Source organism: Plectropomus leopardus, chromosome 3 (genome assembly GCF_008729295.1).
Source record: "Plectropomus leopardus isolate mb chromosome 3, YSFRI_Pleo_2.0, whole genome shotgun sequence".
NCBI classification, from domain to species: Eukaryota; Metazoa; Chordata; class Actinopteri; order Perciformes; family Serranidae; genus Plectropomus; species Plectropomus leopardus.
In genome coordinates this window covers 18714231-18732443 of record NC_056465.1, presented here as the reverse complement: position 1 = coordinate 18732443, position 18213 = coordinate 18714231, and the positions used below count along the sequence as shown (strand labels likewise).

Genomic DNA, 18213 nt, shown 5'->3' with positions numbered 1-18213 from the left:
AAGAGTTAAAATATGATGTGCCAGGTATCCCTTCTGCATCAGATTTATGCTGGTTGCATGCACCATCTCTTTAAATATAACTTTAATTTTTTACAGCATATAAACAGTTTGGGCTCATTACATGCATAGTCTTTTTTAATATAAATGTAAATTTTTTTGTATTTATCCTTTATTCAGCAAGGAAGGTCCGTTGAGGTACAAGATCTCTTCTTTTGGGGAGTTCTAGTCAAAACGGCAGCGCGATCTATTACAGCAGCAGAAAAGCAAACTGTCACAAAGACAAACACAGAGTGCATAATAGCGACGCAAGGGAAATAAGTAAAAGAAGAGGCATACACAAGCTATACAAGTGACATTTATACACATTACACCTAAAGGTCAAGGACATCATAAAGCAGCAACGTGTTACATTCAAGGTAGTCTTTTAAAGACCTTTATAAATGTTCAAGGAAGGGAGTGCTATAGATAACATTTAAATAACATTATAGAATGCAATGGTGAGTGTGAGTTTGCATTTGTGGCAAAATGTATTGCAGAATCTATTTTTTAAAAGAAAAAAAAAAAACATCATGGTTTGGCTTAAACTGAGTTTGTGTGTTACTAACATAACATTACGTGCGATATGTCTCTAATATGGTTTGCTACACATACTGGCACAATATGTTGTTATTAAAACAAGTTGACTGACCTTTGGTTTCACTCTGGACATTAGCATAGAGTTCCTGGGTGAAAGTCCAGAGTTTGTTTGACCCATGTACCTCCCCTCCCACCCACCTAATGCAGACTTTATTCCATTTTATACTATGGTAGTTGCCTGGAGTGTCAATGAATTCAGATTGTCTCATTCCTCTGTGAAAGGGTGCCTCTGTGCTTCAGTGACTGACAATGCCGGTACACTGGCCAATCGTTGGTATTTAAAGAGTCAGGAGTGAGACTGGGGTGTTTCATAATAAAGGTTCCATAATTCCATTCAAAGTCACACAAATTGTAAAAGCTGACAGCTGAGGTGGGGGCTACTTTTTAAGTGCACCCTCAAAATATTGTAATTCTGCAGTGATATCCCTGCATATCATATAGTGAGGGATGGAATCTTTGCACTACTAATTCGTTGTTTTTTATCATCAATCAGTTCTACAAAACTAGAGAGCTACAATAGTAAAATGAGGGAATTGAATGTGATGCGATGCCAGCAGTATCCCCTCAAAGTTTTGTTGGTTTTTTTACATACTTAAAGGTAACCATTAATCATTTTTAATATCTGGATCCAGCAACTTGACATAACATCATCCTGTACTGCCAAAGAAACAGAGAGGCATTACAGCTTATTCATACATATAATAAACAGCAAGTCATATGTACACACCTCTCATCCATGTCAACATACTTAGAGTTCAGGTCTATTCCACGCAATATCTCCTGTCCGTTGAATAACAAATGCAACTCCTTCCACTCATTGTTTTATAAACTCCAGATTTTACATCGCTCTCAACAGTCTGTACAAGGCCTTTGTGCAAAAACTTCTGAGTCAAAGCCAGATGGCTGTTCACAGCTAACATCGGTGTTTGCAAATGGAAACTCTCTGACCAACAGAAAAAGACACAGCTTGGACTAATTTCCACAGCGTCACAGTGTGGTTCAAAATCCCTGCATGATTATTAATCTGAAATTTAGCATCTCCTCTTTGGTGTTTTCCCTCATGCAAAGCAGTCACTTCAGCATGCTATCAGTTTGTAGCAGCTGCCTGGTCTTTGCAGTTTTTATTATTTGCTTGAACATATTTGTTCATTTAGACGTTGCAATTTCAAGACAGTTCACACACAGGCCTATGCTGAAAATCCCTTGCCAAAAATCCCACCTGCAGAGGATGGCTTTTGATGTCATTGAGAATGAGGCTGAGTTATCTGTGTCTGTATCTGTATCTGTACTTGAAAAGGGCGGAGTTTAAACAATAAGCTGGTTGGACTTGACATGGAAATGGGTGGGGTCTAACCTGGAGCTGTTATTTTCAGCCGGAAATTAATATGGGCTGCTATATATTTATTATTTATTAAAGAACTATTTACAGAAGAATCTCAAATTTGAACTTTGGATCATTTTTGGATCATATGAGTAACAGATTGAGGAGAATTTTCTTCCATCAAGAGTATAGTGTATATAGAGTGTATATAGAGTATACTGACATATTTTACTGGGATTATACTTGTAACAAAAAGTAATTTACCTGTACAGGATACTGGTTTCATGCAAGTATTTAGCTCAACCCTACTAAACAGCACGGAGATAAAAGAGGCCTAATAGAGTTTTCTTGCTAAGCAAAACTGCACATTTAGATTAAAGAATAACTTACATTTTCTCTCCACAAACTTACTGCTTTGTTTGTCTGAGTAAGTGTGACAAAGTGTAATCCCCTGCAGCTATCTGCCATGGGCAAAGACATACAGAACTACAGTTAGACCAGAAATATACTGTCAACAGGACAAGGCATTTATGGAGACCAAGGTTGCAGAATATGCATATTGAATACAGAAGGTGACTTATATTAGCTGTGCAATATCTGTATTGCATGATTCCCTTGGTTTTATGGATATTAATTTTAGGTCAAGTGCGCCACCTATTGGCTGGCTGAACTAATAACCCAAGTTAGCAACAAAGAAAAAACTGAGGCTCATCAGTTGGCATTTGGTGGTCTTAAGGATGTAAACTCATGTGGTGTTGTGCATTCTTGACTTTACTTCACTTTAAGTAGTTTCTTATCTGTTCTTTGATTTTCATGTAGATTCCCTTCATTTCATTGATTCTGTAGTGTGAGTTATGCTATTGTTCACATTAATAGGATGACATGGTCATGTCATTAGTGAATTGAATGTTGCTTTAAAGGCTGTGTCATTGGCTCTTTCTCTACAAAAACTTTTTTGGTATATCACTTCTTTTTTTTTAATTTAAAACCACCAGATCTCAGGATTGTTTAACTGTAAACATTAACCTTGGGAAAGCTTCCTTTCACTTCTTTGCACCTTATAATTTGAATTTATTACAGAAGATATTTTTTTTAAACTTCAAATCGACTCAATAATGTCTGTGATTGTCTCTGACACTGTGTGTCCTTTTGCTATGTTATTTTTTGTTATGGCTAAGCTTGTTTTCTTCTCCACTGTAGTAAGGACTTTTAATGAGGTTACTTGATACAACAAAGCTTTTAATAGTAATGACTTCATGAAACCAACACCACTAGGTCTGCTCAGTGTGAATTATCTAAGAGAAAACACACAAAAGGCCTTTTGTTTAAACAGAATTATATGAAACTTTGAAGCTCTAAACCAGACTGTACAGCGTTATTACACTTAACCAAACTGATATTGTTCCTGTTTTTGTATCCCCTTATATAGGACTGTGGACATGGTGCTATTTATGAGGTGAAGCTGAAGAGAACCATTGCAGAATATCCACTCACAACACAAGATCTTTATCATGTCAGTAAATAACCTGCTTCCATGGATAACACATTGCAACAGGTAAGTTCAAAGACCATATTGTTTGTTTGCGCTACTGGATATTTTAGAGCAGATGGCTGATGCAGGAGGTCTCCTCTCACCTCCACATCGGCGGCAGCTAATGGCAGAGTAGCTTGGTGTGTTTCAACACATTGCCAACCTAAAACGTACTGATATAGATGTTGCAATTACAGCTTGTTTCTCCTGCCCCCAAGTGGTTATTGCAGATTTAACCAAATGTTTTAGTTGCTTATAACTGCCCAATCCACAATCTTTGTCAAACCTTAACTAGACCATAGCTGACATGTACAGAGATCATAGAAAAAGAAAAAGAAAAAACAGTTTTAAAACAAATAAAATATTAATTGAATGTAATTTGGGGTTTGACAGAATCAACTAATCTGGCAGTATGGGTGGCCTGTTTGCCTGTATACATTAAGTTATATTATAATTTATCAAGTGTAAAATAAAAAAAATGGCTTGGGCTTTGGGTTGCTTCCACCAAATACTAGGTGCAATTACCTCAAAATGTGTGTACAATTTTCCCTTCAGTATATCACAAGAATAATACATGGGGACACAAATTACAAGAACATCATTGTCACACCTGTTGACAACAAGGGTTATGAGATGTCAGACATGCTGGATTTTTCTCTGCTCTTGAATGAGTGTCACTGTATGTAAATGAAGAGGCTGTTAAAATTGCATATGTGATGCTGGAGAATCTCCATCCTTTGGATGTTGGTGGAGCAGTGTTAGCGGGCTGGGAGAGCATTATGGTGCTAAATAATGATAAAAGGGATTGAGTCTCCCAGCTGGTGCTTGTTTAGTTGTTCTAGTCTCTGGTTATGGCTGGTATAATGTGAAATTATTTTTTTTTTAAAAACCTAGACACCAAGAAATATCTCCTGATTTAAGAACTTGGTGATACAGGCTGTCCTCTTGGTTTTGGCCAGAACTCTTGCAGTTGAATTTTGAATAATTTGCTTGTGCCTGATGGTCTTTTTAGGACGTTCTGCCAGAAGTCCATTGCAGTTATCAATTTTGCCTGATATGAAAATATGAAACATTTTTTCCATTTTCTTTTTCACAAGTTCTCTGGTTTGGCTATGTTTTTGAAGTGATTAAATGCAGCTTTTGTTATTGCTTTTATATGACTGCTAAAACAAGGCTGAGACATACATGGCCATATTCCACCTTTAACTCTGTTATTCTTTAATTTTTCGTCATGCAGAAAACTTCAGTCGCATAACTAAACCAAATGTGACTGTGAAATGATAAGCAAAAACTGACTTTCCTTCTTTCTTTAAGAGCATTTGCTATGGAAGTTCACAAATCTGTGGATCTAAAAAAAAAAAAAGACAGAGAGAAAAGTATGAACACTAGATGGAGACATCATTCTACTTATCCTACATCCTGTTTACTCAAAAAAGCCCCTTTTCTGAATGAGTCTCTCAGAGTCACACTCAGGCTTACAACCCTCTAAATCCTTATTTAAGATTTTTTTTAATAATTATTATGATAAAATTGATAAAATAATACTATGACTTATTCCCTTTAACAATCCTGTGAGGTATGGAGGGGCCTCATACAGTATCTTGGTTTGACAGTATAAAATGTAAGTTAATGTAAAAGGCTAAACTGAAAAGTAAAAATCTGCCCAAATCAAAATAAATGTAACTTTGAGTGAAAGATAAACATTTTAGTATAAGTAGGAAGATGCTTTAAAAGTTTAATTTAGACAGTCAAAACAGAATAAATGAAGACGCTATGGTTCATGAGACAAGAATCTGAGTTTAACATCAGTCCCATCATTTGGTAAACCAGATGATTTAGCTCGGAGAAAAAAACACACATCAAATTTTCATAGTATAAGGAATTTCACTGTATTTCATCTTCAAATGCTGCTGTGCCCTGAAACACCTCAGCCAGAGCTTCATGTGAACACTCCCAACACCATCACACTTCACACACACCTCATCTACCTTTCTACATTTCAACCTCCCACCTCTAAGGCACCATCTGCCCTCTGCCCCCGCTGCAGCTCACGATATGTACTTCCACTCATGCAGAAAAAGTCACAGTGTGCGTCGGTGAATGTCTGCCTGTGTTCATGTTTGTTCTCCGTCTGTTTCACTGTAGTTCGCCGGCATTCATGCACAGCGAGCACAAAGAGCCATGGATCTAAACCTTTACACTATTTTCATCATAAGCCACAGTCCCTCCTCCCTCTGTCTCTCTCTGTCTCTCTCTGTCTCTCTCTCTGCTTTTTCTCTTTTTGTCTTTGTAATATTTTAAATCCGCGTTCCACAAATTATTGCTGGAATAGAAATGGCAACACTCAAAGGACTTAGATTAATACACCAACCCCACTTATCAGTACCATTAATCCTCTTGGCATTTCAAAACAGAGCGCTGGGTCTACACTGCACCTTTTCTAAAATACAGCAGTGGAATTTAATTTACACTCTAAAGACTACTAGTCTGTTGGCTCTTAAAGTCAGAATTTAGTGTTTCAAAAAAAAAAAGTGCTGCATCCATTGTTAGGCCTCCCGGATTTTTTTTCATTTCCCTTATTTTACGTATGATATATACTATATATATATATATATATATATATATATGTGTGTGTGTGTGTGTGTGTGTGTATGTATTCTGACACATTTTTTTAAATAAAAGTTAAGTGAAATACAGTGAAAAAAGACAATGACAAAAAACAATGACAACAGCTGAAATGCAAGATCACTTACTTTAACAAAAGAATGATTAAAAGTTACACATACAATTTCTAGAGTATTTAATGTCCAGAGTATTTAACCTCTATTCTTGTTGCTAAACACTGACTGATAAAGTAATCTGATTGACTGAATCTAATCAAACCGTAAAGTCCTCCAAATAGAAATAGATTTTCAGTAGGGCAGCAGTTTTTTAAAAAGTAAATGACTACTTGCAAAGGTACCTTGAAGGTATTATTGTGGATATCTTACTCATTTTAAATAATAATTGGATTACTCACTAAAACTTTTAATTATGCATTGTCTATTCAGCCATCCCCATCGTACAGCCCATACAGTTATGTAATATGAAAAATAAATCAGTGTAATTTTAGGATTTTTCAGATGATTTAATGTCTAAAAAGAAACAAAGATGCTGGACTATTCCTTTCTCCATCTCTCCAACAGTGGAGTTTTAGCTGTCCATTTTGCAATCATAAGCCAGCTTCTCTAACAAATGTTACTGATTTCCAATTAGGTAGGCTGTATTTCTGTCATTCATCTGGGTCATTTCTCAAATGTTTTTGGACTTTAAATGTCCCCAAGCATTACTGCAGTGATTACATGATGCCACATTGTTAAGAGAGCAGCGTATTGTTAATGGGATACTATGTGTTTATGAAACTGCATATATTAGGTTGTGTACTTTTCCTCTTTTTAGTAAGTAGGACCATGTCTCTGTCCTCATGACTAATTTCAAAATGGCACTTGTATCACACTCCAGTCTGTTGTGGCTGCTGGAAACAATCAACGACCATTCTTTTGTCTTTCTCTTAGCTGTGATCACCAATACTGTGTTTTATTCAAGCCATAACCTCTGGGACTATAAAATGAAGCCAACATGCTTCTGTCAAAACAACAGTTTCTCTAGTAGCCACTAATGGCTGGCTTAAGAAGCAAATCAGTCCCCATGGAACTTACAAAAACCTTCTCATCCCAGGTCATCACATTTGTCAGTGGACTTCCACGTCTGCATTTCATACACTAGGTATCCCCCTGCATCTGCTATTGATGTCCCAGGACACCACAACCAGCACTGCACATCAACAAAACCACATGGTTAGGTTTAGACAACCAGAACAAATGGTTAGTTGTAGTGGCAAAAGCGTGTGGCAACCAATGCCACCACATCAACAAAAGTACATGGTTAGGTTTATGAAAAAGAATAAAATGGTTTGGTTTCACATTCATACAGGTAGCGAACAGCTGGCTCCTGGGTAAAAGTCCGGGGTTGGTTGGGCCCATCCAGCACCCCTACCACCACCCTATAGGGATTTTCCAGCTCCTTATACTACGTTATTACTGGCAGCGTTTCAACCTGACGCTGGTTACTTTATGAACAGAGGCCTCCTGTCCCCATGTCATACTGCTGCGCCAGGTGCCGTTTGGCCGACCACTAAAACACATTTTATTACGGGCTTAAAGTTACATGTAATCAACGGTGGGATGCTTTGAGTGACAGACTGCCAAAAGTGCCCTCAGCTTCTGTCAGATCCTCCACAGCACCAACCTCTCACCCAAATATGGTCACAAATGGATGACATCATGGTAGCTATCTCCATTATATATAGTCATATGTTTTCAGTGCAGCTGAATTAATGATTATTCTCATTTACACTGGCTTCTGTATTCAGATAAGTATGAAATATTTAATTGCAGCTCGAAAATACTATCAGATAAAGATAGCAAAAGGTTGTCTTCTTTATTTTACTGCCATTCATTCATTCTAGCATACAGTGTATATTTCATAATAACAAAACAATATGGCCAATAATTGCTATAATCTTTTGGCAATGACTGTAGACATCCCAAATATACACAGTGCCTTCCCAAAATCCACTGTTCTGATTTGTTTTCACTGAAAACAATCGTTACTCTCTGTCTTCAGACGCAGCTCTTGGCTGTCTTGCCAGGCCTTTGCAGCTGCCAAGCCAACCTGTTAGGACTAATTCACTTCATGGATCCCTGACAGACTCTTGTGTAATGCACATTAGCTTTATGCCCAGACGATCTATAGTGGCCAAGATATCACGGTTTGATACAAGGCTAATGGGTCTCTCTCTCTGTTAACAAAGATGTTTCTCATCTGTTATGTTAGTCGACAGGTTGGCAAGGTCCTGAACTAACAAGTTTTACACAAAAAACATTTGTCCATTATTTAAATTATGTAGCACTTTGTGCATGCAGTTAAATAAAATTATTAAAAAGAATTGCTTGGATGCCATTATCACTAACAAGCGAGAAGACTTATTATACATATTAATTTTTTTTAAAAATCTTTTCGGTATTTAGGAATGCTCTATTTACTTTGAATTAAGTGCTGTCATTTGTATTCAAAAGAAAACATACTTCAAGGATAAAGTCACCTCTAAAGTGTGACAACTCTAACAGAGGCATAATCATGACAGCATCCAGCCACTAAAATCATGCAAAAACAAAAGGGATGCTTCTCACAGTTGGGAGTAAAGCTGAGGAAGGGACACAGGCTTCAATTAGTAAGCTGTTGTGGAAGCTCAGTGGCATCCTCAGTCTTATCAGTTTGTTTCAGAGTTTCCGAGCTTTGCAAGCGCATGCCAGCCTCAGTCTTCTATCGTGAACTGTTCCCCATCAGACCTACAAAACTGCACCAATGGGAGAGCAAAAGAAAGCCATCAGCATGAATTCATTAAAACTTTCGCACATTATCACATGTCGCTTTTCAGTGGACGTCTCTGCATTCACTTTAATAAGCGTCATGGCGGCCTATCTGCACGGAACAGGTGGGAAGCACAGTGGCCTCTCAGAACTCCGACATTAGGGAGGCGCTTAGAGAGGGGTGGCTAATCGATTAGACAGACTGGATTTACTGAGATGACTGAGTCACAGGGTGACTGCAGAGGTAACGCAGGAGCTGTGTGTGTGCGTGCGCGTGTGTGCGCGTGTGTGTGTGTGTGTGTGTGGGAGGAAGGTGTCTGATTCCACTGAGAAACTCACTACCTGAATTATCAAAACTAGGATAGTTTTGAAGTGTACTGCATGCTAATGTAAGTATGAAATACAGTCATTTTTGTTTTATTTATGGATAAAATATGACCAACATTTTTTAGGAGCAAATTATTTTCAGTGAGTTTAACCCTTTAAAACCAGCATCAATGTCTCTTTTCTTGTGCTCCATTTGGACGCCTTTCACAAGTATTTGATACTTTTGATCCTGAACAAATTGATTTGATTTCTTTCTAAAGTATGGAAAAAAAGCCAAAAGCAGGTTAACAAGAATTCTCCCACAAACTGAAAGAAATTAGTAGATTTTGGAAAAATATTTTTTAAAGCAAATAAAATGTCCTGAGAGCTATATTATAATGATCATAATAATTTATTTATAATTATTCTACAGAATTATTATCATTTTTGGGGGTACTCTACTAGTACTTTGTTACTAATGTCATGCTAATTTTTCAGTCAATTCTTCCCACATTACTCTTTGGCCTCTTCTTATGTTTTTGAAATATAAGCCAATTTGCCAAGGTTTCATGGATTTAAAGAAACTGCAGATGATTAAAAATATACTTAAGACATTCAAATGACAAACTATATATTTTATGCCGTTAGGTGATGTTGCAAGGTGGAACTAAATCACATGCTTTGGCAAAAAGCAGGTAGGACAGTGACTACTGTAGCAAAAACAGGGTTACTGAAGCTAATTTGACTTGCTAACCCAATTTAGCACTACACAAGTTTCAAAACAAGTCAGATTTTCTTGACAAATCCTATTTTTAGACTATCTGCCAACCACAAGAAAACAGGGAGCCATATTACAAATTTATTTAACATAAAAATAATTTGCTTAAGAAAAACTCAAATGGTGGTAAACATCATCCCTGTAAGCACATGAAGGTAAAACATACAATGCCCTGACTTTCTGGTGATATAAGTAAGATTTGTGTACTTTACTCAACTTTTTCTGTCCTGTGATTCACATTATTGACACTGCCTTCATCATGTTGTGATCCTGATCCACCCACACAGCAAATGTATAGCTGAACTCAATGTATAAAAGTCACTTAAAGATAGTTTGAAACACCCCCACATGCCCCACAGCTATATAGTGGACAAATAACTCTCCAGACAACTCTTGTCAACTCCATATGTCATGAGAAATTCAACTCTGCAGCGCCAGAAGATTTGCTGAACATTTGGTACTCAGAACATGTTGCAGTAATACGAACTTCTGAAAATCTCATTATTGTCCACGATCTGATAACAAAAGAAACTCTGTGCTTTCTGATTCTTTGGGAGTTTTCGCTTGGAAGAAGCCAACAGCTCTTTGAAAAGAATGGGCAGCCTTGACAACAAAGAGATTTAAATGTTGTGCCCACTGAGTCCTGCAAAGCTGCTGACTGTAAGAAAGATGAAGAAGTGTTTGTTGTTGGTTTTTGTCAGTACCAAGAAAGTGATGATGCAAACTCAGGCTGGCCTCTGTCTCTAATTATGGCAATTAGATTAAGTATACGCAGAACGCAACGTAGACTTTTCAGTGCCTCTATATGTGTGTATCATATTTGATCATATTTGTTTGGAAGTTTATGCCTTCTTAAACAGTAACAAAAACATGGCTTCGGTGGTAAAAGTTTAAAAGTTGAGCCTCTTACATAAAAGCCTGCAAAATACAAATTTTTTTTAACAATCTTATCATAGTATCTGAAATAGCATTCTTTATTATCTTGATATTTTCCCAACATCTCAGCCTGTTCTCAGTCTGAAGTCATCAAATAACACTGCTTTGACAGTGATTTTGGAGTAAGATACCAATGCAAAAAGCCACATTTCACGGCAGTAGGATACACCACCGGGTGACATCAGTTTGGAGAGTGGCCAGATGGAAACTGTGCAGTATTATGACATCAATTATGGCGAGGCAGTATGATACACTGATGGGCGTACTGAGTTGATAATGCGATCAGACGGAACCTGTCACAGCAGCTGGACAGTGACCACTGGACTACATCTGGTTGAAATGACCCTATAGGGTGGGTCCAACAAACCCAGATTTTCACTTGACAGCCCGGTGTTCACTTCTGGTATATTCTTCTTCTAACGTACCACATGTTGTTTTGACATCCCAACATTCATTGCAGCATCCTGGAATGTCAACAGCAGATGCAGGAGGATACCCAGAGCATAATACGTAGACGCAAAAGTCCTACGACAAAGTGTTGATAAGTGACGTGTTGACCATCTGCTGAACATCACAGTACCAGAAAAGGTACAAAAAACATTTCAGTATGTCCATTGTAAAACCCTTGAGTTTTTAAGGTTTTTTTTCATTATTGAACCACAAATTGCTTGCTAGAATAACCAAAAACTAATCTGATGACAGATAAAATGTTAGAAAATGTTCAAATTATTACTCTTGTGTTTAACTCTTTACCATGCTGCAATGATGCATATTTTCTGACAGGAGTTAAAAAGCAAACGTCCAGTCAATGACAACAGCAGACTTGAAGCTTTTTACTGTCAACAAATAATGTTTTCTTTACCTTTTAGTTTTAATACTGTCATGTTGACAGTGGGGAAAACTGTCCAGAGTCTGTTCGCTCCCTCCTTCATTCACTGTCTTCTTCTCCGAGTTATTTGGTCAGGGATGAGTAGAATTAAGGGCTGGGTGTACACAAACTGTGCCAAAGACAAATACACCCTGTAAGAGGATGCTTACATTCCCCTCCAAGCCCTATTAATTTTTCTCTCTGTCTGATGCTGACATTATGCACAGCACAGCTCAAGTTGACATGTTCAACTCTGAGTGCCACAGGCACTAACCCAAAACCTGACGCATCCAAAATGCTGAGAAAATGTGAGATTGGAAGAGACACACGTCTGCTACAGACAAGGGCAAAAGCGGGGCATGAGAGAGAGATATAGTGGGAGAGTGAGAGACGGATGTACCATCCTGTACCCTCCAGAATTTCAGATCATTAACCAGCTTGTCTCAGACAATGTTAGCCAGACTATGTAGGAGGAGAGAGGCTTCTTCAGCTTGCTACGTTTCTGCTCGTCCTGTAATCCTGTGTTGTCGGCAGGCGAGGCAGCCCATGCATTTGCAGAGTTGTACTGAAGGTCACAGGAAATTGATTTGCAGAGTGATGCTTTTTTATAGAGAAAAGTAGCAGGGAGGCATTTTCGCCCGTCACTATGTTTACATGCACACAAACAACTACTGAATACCTTTTTCAAGGTTTAGTTTAGTAAAGGCATTTTTAAGGTGAGTGGCCTGGCTCTGACCCTTTACCTACAGTGAAAGCATTGAGACAAACTGACTGTACTTTTCCTGAAGTAAAGAGCCAGAACATTTACTTGTTACACAGTTGTTATTTTTACTTCATATACAGCACAGATGGGTGCAACAGTCCATGGCAAATTATTTTATTTTAGAGGCTGATTGTATGTTTTCTTTGTTGAATCTCCTTAGCTTCTTTTCACAGGTACCTCCCCATTAAGGACATTAAGTTTTTGGATTGCTGCGCCTTTTACTTCAATCTGCATAACTTAAACCGTTTGTCGACGTTTGTGGACGCTTTTGTGCCATCTAGTGGTAGAAAGAGCTCATTAATCCATGTATGAATGACCGAATGAATATTTTATACTCTCGTCTTGACATTTACATTACCCAGCACTCATGGGATTGTTCAGACACATTCACTAGTAACAAACCAGACATTCCGGTATGTTAACCCCTCATCATCCAGCAGCACAATACAAGAAAATCATCCAAAATATAAACACAAACATTATCAGGCAACAAAGCAAACAGAAAATAAGAAATACAAAGTACAAACACAGCCCCCTGAGCGCAAGACATAATTCAAAATCCAAACAAGACAAAACCCACATTTACAAGAATTGATGCCAAATACAATTTGATCTGGTTGACAGACTGATAGTCCACAGTCCAAACCAAACAGAGTCAGTGGCATTTGTCATATGTTACTTTTGTCTTCCTATTCTAAGCCCTAAAAAGATATTCAGAGATTTCAAAACAAGATGGCGATGTGCTCTGCTGAGTCAGTCTACAGCTGAACCAGACACAAAGTGGACAAGGTACATAATCTGATCACATTTTATGAAACTTCTTCATGTATGCTTAATAATGTTTGTTGTTTTACATGACATACAAATATGACCAATTTTTTGTAACAGTAACAAACTATGACACTGTTGTTATTTGTTGCTGTGATTCATTTGTGACAACACTCGAGCTCTATTTTGCTCTGTATTGTCACAGCTGTTTCTCTGTCACCACAAAAAGCGACTTTTATTTTTCCTTCACCTCGAGCCATTCCGCTTTTTTATTAAACACATCGCTTTGCATCTGGTTTACGTCATGAGGTATGCGGTGAGTTTGCAGAATCAAAACACCACATGGTAACCAAATTAAATAATCAACAGGAAAGGGGTATTTCAAAAGAACCTAACTCTGAATCCGGTTATCTTTATTACAATCTAACTCATTTAAGGTGTTTACATGACAATTAATCTGAGTATCACCTTACTGAGGATATAGTCACATCATTAGAGTGAATGTAAACACACTTTGTGATTCAGTGGACACATAATTGACTGTAACATGAGGTGTGGGCCATCCAATGGAACAGATTGCACAAGTCAAGCACAGTTCATTATGTTCAACATGATTGTGTGTGTGTGTGTGTGTGTGTGTGTGTGTGTGTGTGTGCGTGTGCATGTGCATGTGCGTGTGTGCGTGTGCGTGCGTGCGTGCGTGCGTGTGTGTGTGTGTCGGTACAATGGGTGGCTGTGTGGGTGGGTGAGCATGTGTAGCCTGACTGCGAGTCTGTGTGTGTTCGTATGTGTGTGTGTGTGTGTGAATAAAGCTCACTGTCAGTGTAGGTGGGTCAGCATGCACAGTATGATTGAGTGAGTGTGTTTGTGTGTGTGTGTGACTACTGCATGAGTGCAGGGTGGACAGTTAGATATACAAACAGACTGTCATTCTGGATGGCGGCCCGTGAGCTTCACTGGGAGATTTGGTATCGAGAAGCTGGAATTAAGAATCATTATGTGGAAGTAGAAGAGTTAACATCACTAATCCAAAAAGTTCTGGGGGAGAAAAAAAGGCAAAGTGACTTCCCCTTTTAAAATCGCATAGCTGAAAGTATGTTTATCTCTCTCCCTTTTGACAAATGACATCCATTAAAAGAAAAGTTGAGAATTTAAGGGAAAAGCTGAGGGGGGAAAAAGCTATTTTACTGAAACAATAAAGTAATGTAAAATTGTGTAGGATGGCAGAAGTACTTAAGCCAACAGAGAGCTGTTGCCAGCACTCAGTAATATTTTGTCTCTGTCACAGGCCCTCTGTTTTTAGATAAAATGAGCTTTTAATTCAACATGTAATTTCCAGTAATTCTGCTAAATCTCCTCACTCTTTGAGAGGGGAAATTGAGGTGACTCCGGGTTGATTTTTGTTTCCCAGCTGTTGGCAAGATTGAGAAAACAGAAATGAGATGCGTTTCATTTCTGCATTTTGTTGCTGATTAGCTTTTCAGCATTCATAATAGAGACCCTAATATTTTGATTTTCTTTCTGTATTAATTTGGGGATCTAAGGAGGTTCCACCCAGGACATGTGTTTCTGATAAGAGTCTTGATGTGATTCTCTGATGTTTGGCTGTGTGTAATTGTGGACACATAAGTGTGCATTTACAGATAGATTGTCTGAGAGTAAATGGCACTGGAGACAGAGATGGGGGGAAGATCTGTCACCATGGGGTAAAGATGGCAAGAGATCAGGAGAAAAAGAAGAGTGTGAGTGGGAGTTGTGGACACTTAAACTGTGAATCACTGGGAAAGATTGAGGAGGGCTGTGTGACCCCTGATGACCTTTCACACCCATATGCACGATGCAAAATCCCTTTGAGGTCTATTGTTGGCCTCCATTACTTTTCTATTTGGCCAAAATCAGAAAACAATGCGTACCCGTGAGGCTCTCCTGCAAACTGTAGCCCAGATCAGTCGCCCTTGGCTCCACAGCACCTTCTGAACCACAAATAGTGTCCATCATAGCAAGAAATTCAATATTGTACTGGTGTTTTGAGAGGTTGTTTTTTTTTTTTTTTTTTTTAACAGTAAGTCAGTAAGTGAAAACACATGGAGATGAATCACTGATGTCGGGAGTAAAGACTTCTATTGAACTAAAGTTAAAAACAAACATCTGGAAAATCATTATCAGTAGATTCATTTGCAATTGTGGTTAAAATAAAAAATGGTTTGTAAAGCTTAACTAGTCAAATATCATCCAATCCTCCCAAAGATACTTCACAGATTCATCTGTGATCCAACTGTTTAAAGTAGTTTTTAATTTTGTTGTGTTTGTTTGTGGGAATATTTTCTGCTCTTTACCATAGCAGATAGTTTTTGGTGTTTTTTTTTGGTTGTGTTTCAAACCACTTCCTGTTTCTTGTTAGTATCTGAGAGAAGAGGAACCAAGTCATTGTTTAGCAAGTCACATGAAAGTCTCAAGTACGGTCCCAAGTCAAGATAATTAAGCCTGGGTCAAGTAGTCAAGTGAATAGGTGGAAGTAGACAAGTCTGAGGTCTAGTCCCAAGTCCTATACGTTGGTTTTCAAGTCCTAAACAGAACAAAATGCTCACCAATCATGATACAGTTTTATTGACAGAGTAATAATATATTGGATTTTCAAAAATCATGAATGATTCATAAAATATGTTTACTTTTTAAAATTAGTTTGCAGTCTTTTTTTTTTCTTGATCACCATGTTGTTTTAGTACACAGACAAAATGATCTTTGGTACATTTTTTTCCAACTGGCACTCAGTAAAGTAACATTAGTTCTTTATGGTTCTCTCCTGCAACTGATGTTGGTGGATCAAACAAAGTGAATCACCTGGGAAATTAAATAAAGGGAAATGAATAGATTCATTTTAATCTTTGGGCTTGGGGGAATGTATCAGTGTTTTCAAGTCAAAAGGCTTAAGTCTAATGAAATCACCAGTCACTAGTGTTAAAGTCCAAGTAAAGTTGCAAGTCTTTTTTTTTAATTTGATTGGAGTCTATTGTGATGAAATTTTCTGATCCGATTCTTACTCATGTTCAAGTCATTTGAGGTTCACACCTCTGGTATCTGTTCTGATTACCTGTTGCTGAAATCTTACCTGTAGGTTCATCTGGGCTCTGTCTGCTTGATCTACCTTCCTGTCCATTGTAACCACCACCATCACTGCACCAGTTGGGTCTCAGTATGGGTTGTTCGTCCCTTATTCCTGTTGTCAGTACCACACTCCCTCTGACTGTTTATCTCTCTACGCCTCATCTTGTTTAGAACCTGCTGTGGTTTTTAGTTGTTGCTGGTTTCTACCTCTAACTCGGTCTGTTCCAGAGACTCTACTCTGTTATGTTTTTTTTAAACACTCATCTCTCGCCGTCTGAATCTGCTCCAGTCTTCCTGTCATTCCTTGTTGTGAGATGTTTTTTTTCTAACATAGATAGAATGCACTGCATTGGGGAGGTTAAGATTGTGTTTTGTAATTTAGCAATTAAAACTGCTTTATATATGGTATTGAACTTTCTGGCTCTGTTTGTGTTGTGGTATACACAAAGTCTTGCTCATCTGGTGCTAAAACACCCTGCAAAGCATTTTTGCAAACACAGTTTGACACAGGTCTACTGTTGTTGCACCAACTATTAAAAAGATTCTCTCCTCAGCTCTGATAGACAGGGCAGAATACTGTGGGAAAAGAGGTCAGAGGCGTTGTTTTGGCTGCATGCTGCAGCCTCATAAATCAGAGGCTGTATAAACCGACTTTGCTGAGAGAAGGACACAGAGGCGTCTGTTAGCCCGCTGGATCAGAGGCATGCAAACAGGAATAAGTACTGTGTTTATGTGTGGCTGCCTGTGTGTATGTGTTTGTTTAAACGTGATTGTATGTGTACATATGTATATTTAATCTCCCCAAAGGGATCATTAAATCTCAGTTTGGCATACTCCAACATGTGCACAATGTGTATACGTGTGTGTTTAAATTTGCACGTGTACTTTTGTATGAGTCTTTATCTCAGACAAAATGAGACACCACCTGTCTACTGTACACACACAAAACAATACTGAGCGCAACACAAGTTGATATCAGTAGATTTTTATCACTCATATTATTTGTCTTATTTTGATCTCTGGGATGAAAATAATTGAAAACAGACATTATTGTCCTTAAGTGGCTGTGATGTGCTCATATGTGAAGCTACCATGACAGTAGCAGCTTACTGTGCAATTTGAGAATCTAAGGCATCTTTTGGTCCCAACCATGTTGCCAAAGCTGGTCAGGAAGAGAGCTAAACAACACTCCAAAGTTTTGGCGAGGGAACAACTGGCATGGCCATTTTCACAGAGATCCCTTGAACTCTCTCCTCATTGATTGATTGAATGATTGATTTCTTTATTTTCGTGTCATGCACATAATGTGCCCAACCCTCATGGGTTTATAAGACACCAAAATTGCTGTTGCAGCAATCAAATAATGAATCACATTTCGATTCATCACATTTCATTTCATTATAGGTATATATAATGTACAATATGTATATGTGTTTAAATTAAACACATAAAAACATTAAAAATTATTTTACAGCTTAGCCTTCAGCATAATATTCTGCCTATGGGTACCAATGAGTCTCCCCTAAACCTGAGAGGGCTTATTCCCAGTAAATGTTTTGTTCCATACAATCAATGTACTCCTTCAAATTAAAGGTTTGTATTTGTCTTGTTAGAGCAACCAGCCTATTTGAATAATGAACTGCCAAACATGTACAGATATATAACACTTAAAAAATATATATATTTTTTTTAGAACTCAAAATGTTACCTGTGTTTTTATATGCACGAGATCATTAGTAATGTTAACTGTAAAATAAGAACCATATCAGTATGTAATTACTTAACTCTCC

The 18213-nt window shown here is 37.9% G+C and overlaps 1 long non-coding RNA gene across 1 annotated transcript in view; it reads left to right on the top strand.

Annotated features, from left to right (window-relative positions):
- Positions 1-18213, top strand: part of LOC121941255 — a 54062-nt gene that overhangs the window by 19240 nt on the left and 16609 nt on the right. The window contains exon 3 of the long non-coding RNA XR_006105733.1: positions 3387-3512. This is a non-coding gene — a long non-coding RNA (uncharacterized LOC121941255). The remainder of the gene's footprint in view (positions 1-3386; positions 3513-18213) is intronic.